The sequence below is a fragment of the Agelaius tricolor genome, unplaced genomic scaffold (assembly GCF_023055355.1).
Source record: "Agelaius tricolor isolate 1412-34295 unplaced genomic scaffold, bAgeTri1.0.p SCAF_1, whole genome shotgun sequence".
NCBI lineage: Eukaryota > Metazoa > Chordata > Aves > Passeriformes > Icteridae > Agelaius > Agelaius tricolor.
The window spans coordinates 29,919,498-29,934,413 of NW_027269261.1; the positions used below are offsets into that span (position 1 = coordinate 29,919,498).

Genomic DNA, 14,916 nt, shown 5'->3' on the forward strand with positions numbered 1-14,916 from the left:
GTGAAAGAGGATGTCCAAATGAAAACAAAACAAGATCCCAAATCCCCACTTTAATGCTGTGACTGGATTCACCTAGAGAAGGAGTTCTGTCCTGTTCATTTGATAGAGAGAAACCAACACTTAGAGGAGCTTGGAAATGAGATCTGTCTGTGCCTTCTAACCAACCACTCCAGACCAAAGAAAGCAGATCTCTAGGTTGGAGGGAGTGCCTCTGAGGATCAAAATTTGAGCTTCAGTTACTAAATAACTGAAGAGAGGGGAAACCACTTATCACGAGGAACAGAGCAAAAGGCAAGAGGAAAGATCAGTTTTCTAGCTGGAAGGATGCTGTGCTCTGTGGGTGTACTATAGCAAGTCGCATGCTGTGGAAGGACCTTGGTGTGGAGGCAATGCCAGCAGATCAACAAGCCAATAGTTCAGTCAAGAAAACAAATTCATGTCTTTGTACTCAGTTCTTCAAATATTTAGGCTGAGGTTACTCCAGAGGAAATCTCTTTCTAATCAGATACTAAGGAGTTTATACTGTGTAAAGCAAAGTATTTCAGATGTTTTTGCTAAGAAATCTCTCAAAAATCATATTTATGTAGGCAAAGTCAGCAGAAAAAGAAAGAAAAGGGTAAAAGAAAAAAGAAAAAATGAAGAAAGAGAAGCATTTTATTCTTCTCTTCAGATGGACTTTGGAAAGCATGCTCAAAAACCTGTTCATCATATCAAGGCAGTAATTTCAGGGTGAACATACTATTCAAATTAGGTTACAGAGACTTCAGAAGAGTCTTTCATTCCCCAGATGAGTGAACAACATACACTCCCTATATCATTTCCTCTTCATGGGTGTAACAGACTCCTATTAACTCTGATGGAAACACATAACCTCACAGAACAAGAGATCAACTCTTCCAAGCAGACCTCAGACTCAGTTAATTTCTGGTGAAATGGCCCTTATTGAAATTGTGCCAGACAGGCACCTGAGATTTATTTTTTTTAGCCTCCCAAAATATTTTATTTCCTCCAAAGCCCTTTGAGCTGAATTTAGCAAAGTCAATCCAAAGCATCCAGAGCATCTAAATCATCATTTCCTGACTCCTGGGGCATGTATGCCAAGTCATATACAAACTTCAGTAGAGGCCAGTTTTTAACCTTAGTCCTATCACTGAAAGTCTCCTGACTACAGATCCAGAAAAGCAACGCATTCCATATGTAAGTAGTAGTTATATGTTTCATCTGTACTTCCATGTTTTCCCTTAAATTTTCCATATCCAGGAGTACTTTTTCATGCTCAACCAGTTTGCCTCAAATTAGAAAGAGATTGAGGGCAGAGTTTTCACTGCTTCCAATACCACTAAGCAGAAGCTGCTCTAGAGCTGTGCACAAAGTAAAAGACTTTCCCACTCTTGGCTCTGAGCAGGGCTTCTTCACTTGTACCAGCCCATGCCAGAGTGCATAGCTGAGCATCATGAACTGCTCTGCAACAACCTTCAGCTCCCTCCATCCTGCACTCCCATCACCACTTCCAGCAAAGACCTAGATGTGGGTTTTCAGCGTTAACATAGAGCAGCAGTAGGTAAACAGCACTGGCTCTGAAGGTGATAACTAACACAACACATAAAGGAGAAGGCAGACTTTCCCCCACCCCCATGATGGGATATGTCACTGTTCTGCATGCCTCTGAATTGGCTTTAAAGAAGCACTTTTTATTATTTTCTTCCTTCTATTTGCAGGTTGTCTTCACTAGCTATAGCTTTGGTTGTCAGTTGCTGTCACTTCTGAGACAACTCCATGGAAGTAAGACAATGCCAGCACACTAACATTCAGGAGCTGCTCAACAGCCCTATCAGACATTTAGCATCAGCCATCCACAAACATTAAGCAGGCATTCTTATACCAAGGCACTGCCAGACTATTGGTGAATAGTAAAATAATGTCCTCCTATTCAGCTGGTTAGTTCAGGTCTCACAAGTAACTCATGAATAACCATGTTAAAAATGGATAGCACTTTTGAACAGTGGAACATATACTTTAATTTCAGCTTTAACATATACTTAACTTCTAAGCTTCTTTCACTCTTTTGGTAACATATCCCCAGTTTTCAGTAAAAGGAAATTCTTCACAGTAAATGTGTCCAGGCTTTCAAAACCAAATACACATCACCCCCAATGCAGTTCTAAAAGAGTAAAATACACAACTTCCATGGAAGTCTTCCTTTGCTATCTGAAAACAATGAATCAGCCTCAGTCCAGACTCCTGCCAGCTCTGTCAAACTTCACTGACTGCCATTGTAGCAAAATATTCCACCTTAGCTCAAGTTCTCTGTTCTCTCTAGATAAAGCAAAAGGGTTTGCATTCCAGCTTGAAAATATTCAGATAGAAGAAATTCCCTTCCTCTAGTTTTATTAGAGCATTGAGAGCACAGGTTTTTGCAACACTTCTTTCCTATCTTCTTCTAGTCAAGCACTTCAGTGAGGAGATTTAAAGATAGAGGGCTTAAAATACGGCTTTATTACAGTCCATATATATATATATATATTTCTCTCACTTCCTTGTTCTTGTTCCCACCATCAGGCAGACCCAAAAGCCCACAGTGTTTTGATAAACACACCAAAAGTAGCTTGGGATGTAAGTATGAAAACATGCACAGCAAGTTTATTTTATGCCGGTTTGTTTTATGGCTCTCCTCCAGCATTTTGGATGCACAACCCCACTAGGGTCACAGTGCTAAAATTTTCCTTAAACAAGTCCATCTCAAAGGTCCAGGCCTCTTTTTCCCTTTCCATACCACCTGCATCTCAACACTCCTTAAAGAACATAGAATTTATCCCATGAGGAAAAGACTAATGATGTGTATGTACATCCCTCTGAAGTGAATCCTCTCCTGCTCAGCTGTGTTCCACCTTCCTTCTTCAGTGCAGTTTCTAAAGTACTCCCAAGTGGGGAAGGGATCTGTACAAGGCTGCAAAGGTGACTAACTGCTTTAGCTCCTAAGATCCAAAAGTTGGTGGGATGGAAACTTGAGAGTTTTGGAACAAGCTCAGCAGTATAGCTGGAGCATCTTGGAGTCCTCAACGCCTGAGTTAGATGAGACAAAGGTCAGGGTTCTTTCCAGTATTACATCCCCCACAGAGCCCCATCTCACAAGGCTCCAATGCTTCACTCCATGTTTTTCCATTATCAGGACATTAAAATCCAAAACAACACATTTTATTCTGTCCATGTCTGAAAGGTATCAAAACTTACACATCCACATTCTTTTACCAGATAGTAGAGGCCAATTTCTATGAAATACATGGAAGAAGTGGGGTTGGGGGAGGGAAAGGGAAGATTGAAGATAAAAAATAAAACATGGCCTTCAGCCTCACTGAAGGAAATTTGTATCTGTCTTTCTTAAGACTGTGCTTCTTTCACACACTTATAAAGAGCTTTTCTGTGCAAACAACTTCCAAATTAACAATAACAATCTGACAAGTTTTCTTTAAAATGAGAGGTTTAAGAATCAAACCAAACAACTCTTGGAGCAGGGTAGTGGCTAGGTGAGCCATGACCCACCTTTGATTCAAAAGCAGATAAACAAGTTTTGAGCAAATGGTAGAGGGGAAAAAAGAAAGAGAGGAAGAGACAGTGTGAAATAACCAGTCAAAATATCCCATTTTAGAAAAAGATTAAGTTGCCATCTGCAAGAGGTATTAAAGAGGAAATTTAGAACCAATGTGTATTTACTACCAAGATTCCTTTTGAAGGAAGACCCAACTTCCTGGCCCCAGAAGCCACATGCTGAAAATTTTCACACGGTCAAAAGCCAAGAAGCACACACCACACACCTAGTGAAGCTGAGGAAAGGGAAAGCACTAGGAAGTGGTTCACAGTCTAGATGTAACAACACATACTCATGACTCCTGCTGCTCCTTTCAATACAAGGCTGGGCCAGGCAGGTAGCCAGTTCTTAAGAAAATGCTGCAATACTGATCTCAGCAGCTGAAAGGAGCCTCTCAGGAGTGCCTTATCCAGCCTCCTCACTCAAGCAGGGCCAGCCAGGACAAATTGCTTGGGACCAGTGTTCAGTCACCTCCACAGGAAAAAGTTGTGTTCAGATGGAGCACCCAGGGCTTCAATTCATGCTCATTGGCTCATACTGCCACTGGGCACCACAGAAAAGAGTGCACCTTTCTGAAGCAGAGTCAAATTTCCCAAAAGGCCTCTTACCAGATAAGCCCTCTTACCAACATTTACAGCTCTATGTAATTGTCCAGGGAATTTACTCCTGTGTACAGATCTAGACTGCTTGCATGACAACAGAATATTGCAGAAATTCTCTCTTTTGCCACTGTCTGCTCATGACAGACACAAACAAACTGCAGAACAAAGAACCATGCATAGAAGAGATGTGTTAGAAATAAAAATATCAGTACATTTTCCCATAGGCAAACTCATTATATGTTCTCACAGCACAAAAATTCACAGACAGGACATCAGTCAGCCAAAAAAAAGACTCCTCATATTCGTAGAAGGTCTTCACAAATGGTTACTGCACTGCCCCAACCTTCTTCAAAATAAAATACTAAAATTTTGTCATTAACATTACAAGTTGTGAATCCTCAAACAATTTAATACCAGTCGAAGCAACCTTAATGAAAAGCTCTTGACTGGTAACACTTATCAAACTACTGTTTCCCAGTTCTAGTCCTATCCACAACATAGACCCTGTCCCTGTGGCATTAACACATGTAGTGACAATGCCAAACAGAGTGGACTTGCACATCTACTGGTTCCCATACCAGCTAAGGTAATGGCCATTGCTGTTGCATTGCCCCTCCAAGACATTCCCTGCACATTCTAGTCTACAATCTTATTACTACCCTGCTTTAAAATTAGTCCTTGTAACTGGTGATGTAACTAGTGATAAACAAAACAAATCAAAGCAAAACAAAAATCTTCTGTTTGATCTGAATTCTCCAGAAGTTTAGGCCTTTACAAATTTTTTTCCCTTTGCATGTCTCTGCTGCGTCCAATGAAGTCAGCAGATGCTTGACCACTGATTTCTGTGGGATTGACATGGGATTTTAGCCACAGCAGGACTGCCAACCACTACCACCTATTATTTGCCCTTCAGAAACTTTTTCAGGGCAAAAGCTTAGAAAGTAGTTGAATTCCATTTTTGCAAGCAAAGCCCCAGAAAACCCCTTTCTCAGAGGTCAAGCCCTGTTCCCTGAGGCCTTGGTGCAAGCTGTCTTGGCAGGACTTCTGCTGAGCCTGTTGTGAGGAAGATAAGGAATTTGAATGATTTCCTGCTCTGCAGCATATAGCTCCCCAAACATCTGACAGTTTATGTCCCAGGGACTGTCTCCACAGAAACCCGGCTAGAGAGGCTATTATGGTGAAAGTGAGAGTTATCCAGTAGCCAGCAGCTCATCTTCAGTCTTTCACACTCCCCGATCTGTACTACTTTCTAACTGCATTCTCATGCCTCATCCCAAACCATACATCTCCCAGCCAAGTCTGAAGGAAAGGTTATTAACTCCCACATTAATGCACTAATGCTACAGATAAAGCTCCTCCCCTGAAATCAAGCACAGTCTCCTATTCACCAAAATATCATGCACCAAGTGGGAGCACACTTGGCCCAGACTTGCCGCCCTCCTGCATTGCACACACTGTCTATCAGATAAGCCTCCCGTCCTTAGGTGAGATCTTTTTCACACTGTTTCAAAATCAGAAGGGTTCCCCTCAAGACAGGTTGTTTTTTATCTCAGAAGATTGAAAAAGAAAAAGAAGAAAACCCCTCACATTTCGGGCTGTCCTAAACTAGAACTGCGTGCCAACCCCACACCAGAAAAACAACACAGCCCCCAAGGACCACAAGCCAGGTGTTCTCTCTCTTCAGGCAATCTTTACCCCACAGCTGCTTGGTCTCTTCAGGACACTCACCTGCTAGACTATACCCAGGAGATGCTGTGAGTGAGATTATTTCCAGCAAAATTGCCCAACATCCTTTGGGGCCAGGCCTATCGCATGCGGCAGCTGAGCTTCTCCAGCCACGTCCAAGTTTCATGGAGTTACTCTTAGAGGACTAAGAAGAATTTAGTGAAACAGTTCTAAAGGCTGACTTGCAGTGACGCCTGCAAAGACAGCTAGCCTGACCTCTTAAAGGCATATGTGGCCCTTCAAGGCATTCATTCAAAACAGGGATTAATTGAAGAGAACATCTCAATTAGTTGATACTTTTTCCATTCAACTGTATGCCATAAAAGGAACATTTCACTATTTAGAGGACATGCAGGAAATCCCTTCTCTAAATGCACTTATCAGTCTGCTCTCCAGCCTAGCACTCTTCACCACTGTTGCTTGCAAAAAGAGACATATACATACAATCTGCAAACTTCACTTGCCATGTGTATACAAGATATATTGAATTTCTATAATTAGAATTTAAAGAGACTTTGGCTCTTGCCTCAAGAAAAAATTTTCACAAAACTAACCAGCTTCCATTTCAATGAAAAACAGGAAGCAAAAATTCAAAATTGTGCAGCTTACTGAACAGACCTGGTAAAAAGGAAAAAGAGCTGGCTTGAAAAAGAAAAAAAAAGTTATTTTGAAAGAAAGTGCAAGCTATTCTAGTGCTGGGGATGCCTTTTGAGGTTTTTTTTTTTTTTTAAGGAAAGGAACAAAGACATTTCCCCTTTCACCAATATTTTCCCCTTCTACTATAAAAAATTAATACAATAAAGAAAAGCATTTAGAAAAATCTATCACCATTGCACAGCATTCAACAGCATAAAAAAAGAGAAAGAAATAGCTACAAATAAATACATGTTTCTGGCATGATTTATCACACATTTTGAAATATCCAGCTCACATAAGAATGTGGAAACATTTGGGAAAATCTGTTTTCTTCAAAATTTGGCAATTCTGAGTACAGACCTTTTCAATGAGAAAATCTCAATGGAAAAAATTGCATGAGACATACTGAGCCCTTTTGAAAGTCTGACCACCAGCATCAGTCAGGGAGATGGACAGTTACCATATGAGACCTAGTCTGTGTTTTGAAAATAGTCACTCAAACAGTCAAGTCCTCTCCAACACCCCTAGGCTACCACCAGCCACAGTCCCTCAGCAATAGCAATAACTGAGCTGAGGACATGGAAGTTCTCCTTGACCCCTGAGCTCCGTCCTCCACTCTCAACAGGCAGCACAGCACTCCTTTTCTAGGAGACAGGATAAACTAAACCCACTGGGCTCATTCCCTTGTACCAAAAGATACAGGTGGGAAATTAAAAGCAAATCTTTCTCTCTGACATAACATGGGGAGCAACTCAGTAGCCAAGAATCCTTTCTTTTACTGAGCAGTTTTGTGTGCTACAGTGCTGGGGGAGAAAAACTAAAACAATGTAAATACAAATACAAATTAATGCTCTGTATCAATGATTGCCAAAAGGATAGCAGAGCAGGAATTTCCAGTTGTGTCCACAAGATGATGTGCTGCTTTTTAGATCTGCTCAGACTTTATGACTTTTCAAATCCTATTTCAAGAAAACAAGCAAAACATAAGAGGAAACATCCCACAATTTTAAGACGTGCATGGAAAGTACTGCAGATTGGTAGCATGCTAAGTGATAACCATGCAGTGCTAAGGAGATAAAAGCAAAACAGGAAGATATTTCTGTATGTTAGCTGGGCAACAAGTGAATAGAGGCTGGAATCACAAAGAATGTGAAAGGCAACAGTGTAAAACCCTGGCCTCAGCTTTATTTGGCTTCCATGGGCCTCAGTGAGACTTACATTCATCAATCTGATAAAAAAAAATCTCATGAACTCTAAAGCTAGAAGGGTTGTATCAATCAGCTAGTCTGACCTCATACATAGCACAAGCCACAACATTACTATAAATTAATTCCTGCCTAAAGTACAATATAACTTTTCAATAGGCATCTCATTTGATTTAAAGATTTCCAGCAGTAGAAAATCTACCACAACTCCCAGCAAACTGCCTCTCACTTTAGAAATTGTTTCATCTGCCAAGTTTCAATTCCCAGAGTCTGGGCCCTGAGTTACTTTTTCTAGATTGAAAATGCTATCAGCAAATGTTCTCTGTATAGCTAATTATAAATAGTGATCAACAAGTTACCTTTTAAGCACCTCTATAAATAACTACAGGATAAGCTTTTGAGTCTCATCCATCAATACCTGGGATTAATCAATGTGAAATTCCGTAATGTTCCACTTATGACCTCTGCAGCAGTCTGTCACATAGACAATGGTCACTTGAAATACAGTTCATTCTTGGATCAAAGGAGTCAGTCAAGTTAAAAACAGAAATTATTTCTCATGGCAAGCTGGCAGGATACAAGAATATCACAATACAGGTATAAAGAAAATGATGGTCTGTTTAATATCATTCAGCAAGTACATGGCAGAGCCCAGAGTAATACCAGTTAATTCAGATTTTAAATCTTCATCCTTGCTCACAATGCCATCTATCTGCAGAGCACAAGACAAAAAATACTCTAAAAACAAAACAAAAAACCACATCCTGGAATCTCTCCAGATTTGGAGCAAGGCTTTTGAGCTATTTGCATGCAACTGAAAGCAATATAGAAAAAAATCTTGGTATCTGCATAATAATATCCTTCCTGATTACTTTGAGGCAGAGAAAACATACCAAGTAAATGAAACTCATAGGCCTGTACCCACAGTAGGCCACTCACAGATTCTTGTTCTCTTGCATCTGCAGAGGTGCTTGGCAAGACCAGCTCCAGCAGCCTACTGAGGCTTTACTATCAATTTGATTTCTAGGAACTAAGTAGTCAACAAAAAAAAGGCCGTCTCACCAATTCCAGTTTGCTAATGTAAACATAATAAAAAAAACCACAACAACTTTAAAAACAAAATATTTGAAAGTCAGTTTCCCTTCTTTACTAGCTGCCAAGAGCAGAGTTCAGGGCGCCCTGCTTCTTGAGTTGATGAAACCATTAACACCTACAGCAGCGTCAGGAATGTTAGTCTGCCCTCAGGACTTGGTAAGTAATAAGAAACTGGTGTCAGTTTCACATTTAAAAACCAGTTCCAAGTAATAAATTTCCAATTTCTGATCCGGATGGAAGCCCAGCCCAAGCAGCATAGCAGAGGCTCCAAGCACTTCACTAAAAAGGTATCAACACTGGCAACTGTGCCAGTAAGATGCTTGTGAAAACAGTTGGAAGATATCTAACACAAAAATATGCCTTGCTGCAAAATGCATCCAGCAGAGTGTGTGGAGAGTCTTTACAAAAACCCAGTGAACAACACTGGCAGCACAGAAAACTTGAGTCTCTCTTTAGTCAGTTCTTGTGTTGCTACAGACGCCAGACCAAGACTTAGGGAGACCTTGTGTGGCAACATCAGGCAGCCAGTCTGGAAGCCAGAGAGCCAGCGTGAATTACAGGGTCTGTATGCATTTAGCAGCTTCAATAAAGAACCCCCTTTATACTCATTACAACACAGTTCTGTCTTCACTGCTACAAGGGGTGCTACAGAGGAGGCATTAGCAGCTGGTCCTTGCAAGAGCCACAGCCTTCTAACAGGATAAAGGTGGGGTGCAGCCCTCTTTCCAGCAATGTGAGTCTCAAGTGCCTCACAGCACATGGTGATAGCTTTGTCATGGCTCATCTCACTCTTCCCCAAACACAGCTCAGCAGGCACCATCCTACACAAGTTGTACGTGTCCATTTCCAATTCATGGGGGAGGGAGCCATGACTGGAGTTCAATATCCATTCATATATTTTGGTCTGCCCAAGAGAAGCACAGCCAACTTTATCATGCACTAAACCACTTAAACCAACACTTCCTTGACTGTGCTACCTCCTATCCATGCCCTCTGGGCTTTAGGGCTGGAGCAAGAGATGTAACTTGGCCACATCTCTTCTACTTTCTTGTTCCTCAGGTGAATTTACTATTGTGTTATAAAGGTGCAGAGGAAAATAAATCTCACAATGATAACCTACCATTTATTCTGTTATCTATTTCAAGCTGAAGGCAAACTATCTTTCACCCTATTAGAATGGGATGCAGAGAGCATCCTAACACGCCAAACATCCTGCAAGTTTCTGCATATTTTGATGCACTTCTTTTGACACTACTGCTGTGTTTTGTTCCTCCCCACAAACATACATCAGATACCCTTCCTGAAAACACCTCTTCTGACGTGTGGCCCCTGCACTGATAGTGCCAAATGCCAATGCTCCTTTAAAATTCACTTCCTTGTGTCCCACCAATAGCCCAATAGTCCAAGATTCTTAGTCACTTCCAGTCCCTTGAATTAGCATCCAACGATGTCCTGTTTACATTTCAGGGCTGTGGCAGAAATAAACACCATAATGTCAGGACATTCCATCAGCAGGATTCCAGAGCAACCATGCTGGGCTGTGACCAGGATGCTGAACCCAGTACGGTCTGACTTTTTACTCTATCTTATTTCCTCTTCCTTATACTTCCATTACCTACCAGAGGACGCCTTCTACTGAGACAGTCCCTGCAAGCAGCGAGCACACTGGAAGGGTCTTTCAATTGTTAAGTTACTAAACAAGGAATTAATCAGTAAGGAATTAAACACAACAAGCAGGGGAAGGGGTACTGGTTCACAGAAAAGGATTTTATGTTTTGTCAAACAGAAGTTCAAAGTAACATAATCATCCCTCTATCTGCCAGATGAAACTGAGACATGGACAAGGCAAAGCCAGTTCCTGGTCAGCTAGTTTCAAGGACTGAATTCTGCTGTCAACTATGGTATCTGTAAAACCAAAGATGAGTCAAAACTAATTAATTTCAATTATTCTTAATTATATTTCACCTACTTAAGTAGCAATACTTGAATAATCAGAGGAGACATCACAAATGCATCTACTATTAAACCTCAGCCAAGAGACACTCATCTCTAAGTAGGTTATAAGACTTCCAGACTAGAAAACAGCCTGTTAGTAAAAAGGCTGTCCTGTGGTATGACTAAAAACTCTCTACTTCTCACCCCAGCAATGTACAAACAAATGCTGTCTTCTCCATTCCAATTAGAATATCAAATGTAAATATTATGAAGAAGAATCTCTCAAGACACACAAATTGGGTGGCTACCAAGAACATGCTGAATGCTTTAGAAGCAACATTTTCTATGATGCACTGGATCTCTCAGAATCAGAGAAAACAAAGAAGGGAAAGATAATACCAAGCTTGCATACTCTTTTTATCCCAGTGTAAAAAACTCTATTGACTATTTCAGTGAAATGTCAGTTCAATCTAGATTTCAAGTGTTGCCATTTTATGCAGAGTAGAGTTACTGTGTAGGTACGAATTCTTGGGGGAATATAACTAGAAAATAGATGATTGTGCTTTTGGAATGAATGCTTGCTCTTGGGGATTCAATTAGCATTGAAATTGCTCCCTAGCACTTGTGTAAGATTTCTCATCTTCAAATCACAACCCAGGCCAGAGCTGTCTTTAAGACAGTTTTGCAGAATGCTTAGTCCCATAGATATCTCATTTATCAAGACTGATAGCCCTGCAGACTATTTGGAAACTCCAGAAAGTGCAGTAAGAACTGCAATCTACTCCCTAAATAAAGCAATGGATATAAGAAATAAAGCAATGGATATAAGACCCATGTTCTGGGCTTGCAATGGTCTCCTTCCACACTTCTAGGTAACAATTAGTAGCCACCATTCAGCAAGTGGACCAGACCTGGCAGATGCCTTACCATGGCAACGACAGCTTTGAGAATCTGCTTCAGGTCCCACTGCTGCTGCAAAGATTTTCTGTTCTATGAAATTTGTTCCAGGAGAACTGTATGGAAGCTAAGCCTCACCACATTTAGACCATGATGCAAGACTCACCTCTTTGTCCAAAGCATAGTGTGAACTGCAGACTCAGAACCTCCTGGCACTTTTCCATGAGCTGTATTTTTCTTTCTCCCTGTCCCCGAAGTTTACAAGCACATTGTTGGAGGCAGGTAGGGAGTTCTGGTACTTTTGTTCCCCCTATTTGGGAAGCTGTTGATTTAAACCATGTGCACACAGTCAAGTCTCGACAAGGACATTATAAATGCATGTAATGATGTGACGGCTGCTGGCGATCAATGGAAAAAAAAGAGAGGGAGGAGGGGTTTACTGGGTCTTGGGCCAGCTCCTAATGGACAAGCTTCCACATCACAAAACCAAGCACTGCAGCTGCCAGAAATCACATCAATCAGCCCTCTCCCTAGAACAGCCAGGCAGCAAATGGACAGGCACTGACCGAGCTGCTCTCTCCTAACGAGGTTTCAGAGGACTCTGGAGTGCACTGGCAAGACAGGCTGTGAGCAAATTTGATGTATATTGCCCATGCTTTGCCTGCCACTTTAGCATCTTTAACAAATACTATACTAACTTAAAAATAATCAGTGGGCCCAAGTTAAAAATAAATTGCAAGTTGGCTTCCATGAGAAAGCAACTGAGCCAATACCATTTATAGTAATTCGACATGTCACTGAATAGCATCATTTTTATAAATACACTGAAAGCCGGACATGAAATAACTGGTTAACAGCTCCCTAATCACAAGGGCTTCCTCTGCTACACATTTTTCCTATTTATCCAATGGCTTCTGTTTTATATCTAGTTTGCTAATGGAAAGAGGGGTGGAGGGGGGGGGTGGGGGGAAATTGGCCTTAAACTGATCCAGCAGATGCACAGAGCTGGGGCCTCAAACACTGGCTTCTTTTCTGCAGCCACCAAAGGGCGGTGGGGGAGAGACATTTCAGCAAAATTCTTTCTCTGCAGTAACTACCACAGAAACACATTTCCCTCTGTTTGTAGCCACTCAAAATAACTGCAGCTCAAATGCCAGAAGAATATTTTCTGCTCCCTGCATTTACAAGAGAAAGAAATGGGAAAATACTAAAGAAAGTTCTAGTATGGTGGTCTCAAAACAGCAGTAAAAGGCTTCCAAAAAAGTACACTCTCATAAAGAAAGCAAAACAATCTAGCCCAAAAATACTTGTTATTTAATGTTCCTAAAGTGTTTTACAACCATGCATAGGAAATACATCATTTTATAAGACTGTTCATTTTCTAGGCTGTGCAAACCATTCAGAGTTTTAGAACAACTCTCCGTACCAAATTTTTACAAGTGCCAGAAATGCCTTTGCAAGCATGACTGTGTGCAGCACAAGCAGCTATCATCATTTATGAATGTTTTAAAATAATTAAACACAATTTCCTCAGGTATGTTGATTTCTGCCTGTACTGCTTCAAGTCAGGATGCACACTGAAGCCTGTGTACTTGCACAGTGAACACCCTGCCTTTTCTTACTAAATGGGTGGGAGGACCTCATACTGGCACAAGACCATAAGGCCAGAAAAAAGCTGAGGGATGCACCATCTACTCAAAACTGCACCTGCCTTTGCTCTGTCCACTTGAATTTTAAGGTGCTTGATAAATACTTTAATCTACAAAGGTGGATGAGGGGAGCACTATACACAGATGCAAAATGTGACTGTCTAAAACTCAAGTCAGTAGCAGAGGCAAGAAGCAAACACCTGCCTTGGGTTCTGTACCCATGAGGCCCTTAGCTCCAGTGAATAAAGCTTCACTGCATCCCTTAGTTCTGTACTGCAGTATTAGTCCCAGAAACAGGCATGCAAATCTCCTAATCAAACTAAGTCTCTTGACATCAAAACCATGCTTATGTTACCTGCATGTCCTTCTAGTCCTCCCTCAGCATCTAAAGGAACAGTTTTCTCTGTTGTCATGACTTATTTCCTAATCATTTGTCAATAGTCTGCCTAACCAGAGCAGAAGCAAAGAGAGTGGTGACAAACATGGGAAGGCTAGTGGCACTGAAATAATCTTCTGTACTCAGACCAGTGGGGGCAGGTTCTGGTCTCTAATCTATATTTGCTTAGGGTAGCCTGTGCTTAATGCACCTTCAGGTCTGGGTGAAAGGCATTTCTCTTTGTGAATGGTTGAATTTGGGAAAAACTTAATAATGCATCAGTAGAACTTAGTGCTGAAGTTCACTTCAGATGCAAAAAACAAAGTTTATTCACTTTGTAAGTTTGATCCTGACTTTATAAAGCACACCATTTATGGCTAAGCTTTATCATTCCCCCATAATGTGTCCTGGCACAATGGGAAACAACAAAACTAGCTACAGCTTTAGGAATGGCTGTCTGCAATGCACCACCTTTGCCACCAGTAGAGTAGACAAAGGAGAAAGAAAAGCAAGAAGCAACTTTCAGTGTAACTATGGACACGAGTGAGCCAGGGACACCATGAGATCTGTTCCTTCTTCCCCTTGGGTCTCCTTTCATCACCTGCAATCAGGACATAGTGTTCACAGGAACAACCCAGCAGGCTTAATTCTATAATAATGCAGTACTTCCAAGATAGTTCCTCTCCTCTTGCTAAAGGCAGAGGGGAAAGATGTCACCTGGAGTGGTTAACATTGCTAGTCCAAGCAGAGATGCCCTGCCTCATGCTGGATAAAGTCAGAGAAGACGGCGGCCCACAGCTCACGCCTTGACGTGCTGAGTGGGATTGCAAACCAAGGCCTGCACTTCATATGAAAAAGCAGCAAGCAGACTGCCAAGACCCCTCTCTAAATACATTTCAAAGTGGGTTATTGTGAGGAGTGTGAGCATTATGATCTCAGCTGCCAACAAGTACTTCTGTGGGAAGCAGTTTGCAAGTGGGAACGCATTCTCCCAACAATCCAGGCTTTGACCCATATTTGTGCTGTGCAGTTAATCTAAGTGGAATTAGTGCTGATGAAAGGGGCCATATGGACAGCCCTTGAGACAGAAATCTTATTTACCCACAGAAATTTCCACGGCTAGCAGCACTGTAAGATACATCTTATATGCATGTGCCAAAGCCTCGTGCACTTCTGTGCAGCTGCCTAAACAAGGACTATCCAACCCCAA

At 41.4% G+C, this 14,916-nt stretch overlaps 1 protein-coding gene across 3 annotated transcripts in view; it reads right to left on the reverse strand.

Moving 5' to 3' along the window:
• DAAM2 (dishevelled associated activator of morphogenesis 2) overlaps positions 1 to 14,916 on the reverse strand; it is a 209,273-nt gene that overhangs the window by 132,201 nt on the left and 62,156 nt on the right. The gene's annotated exons all lie outside the window — the stretch shown is intronic.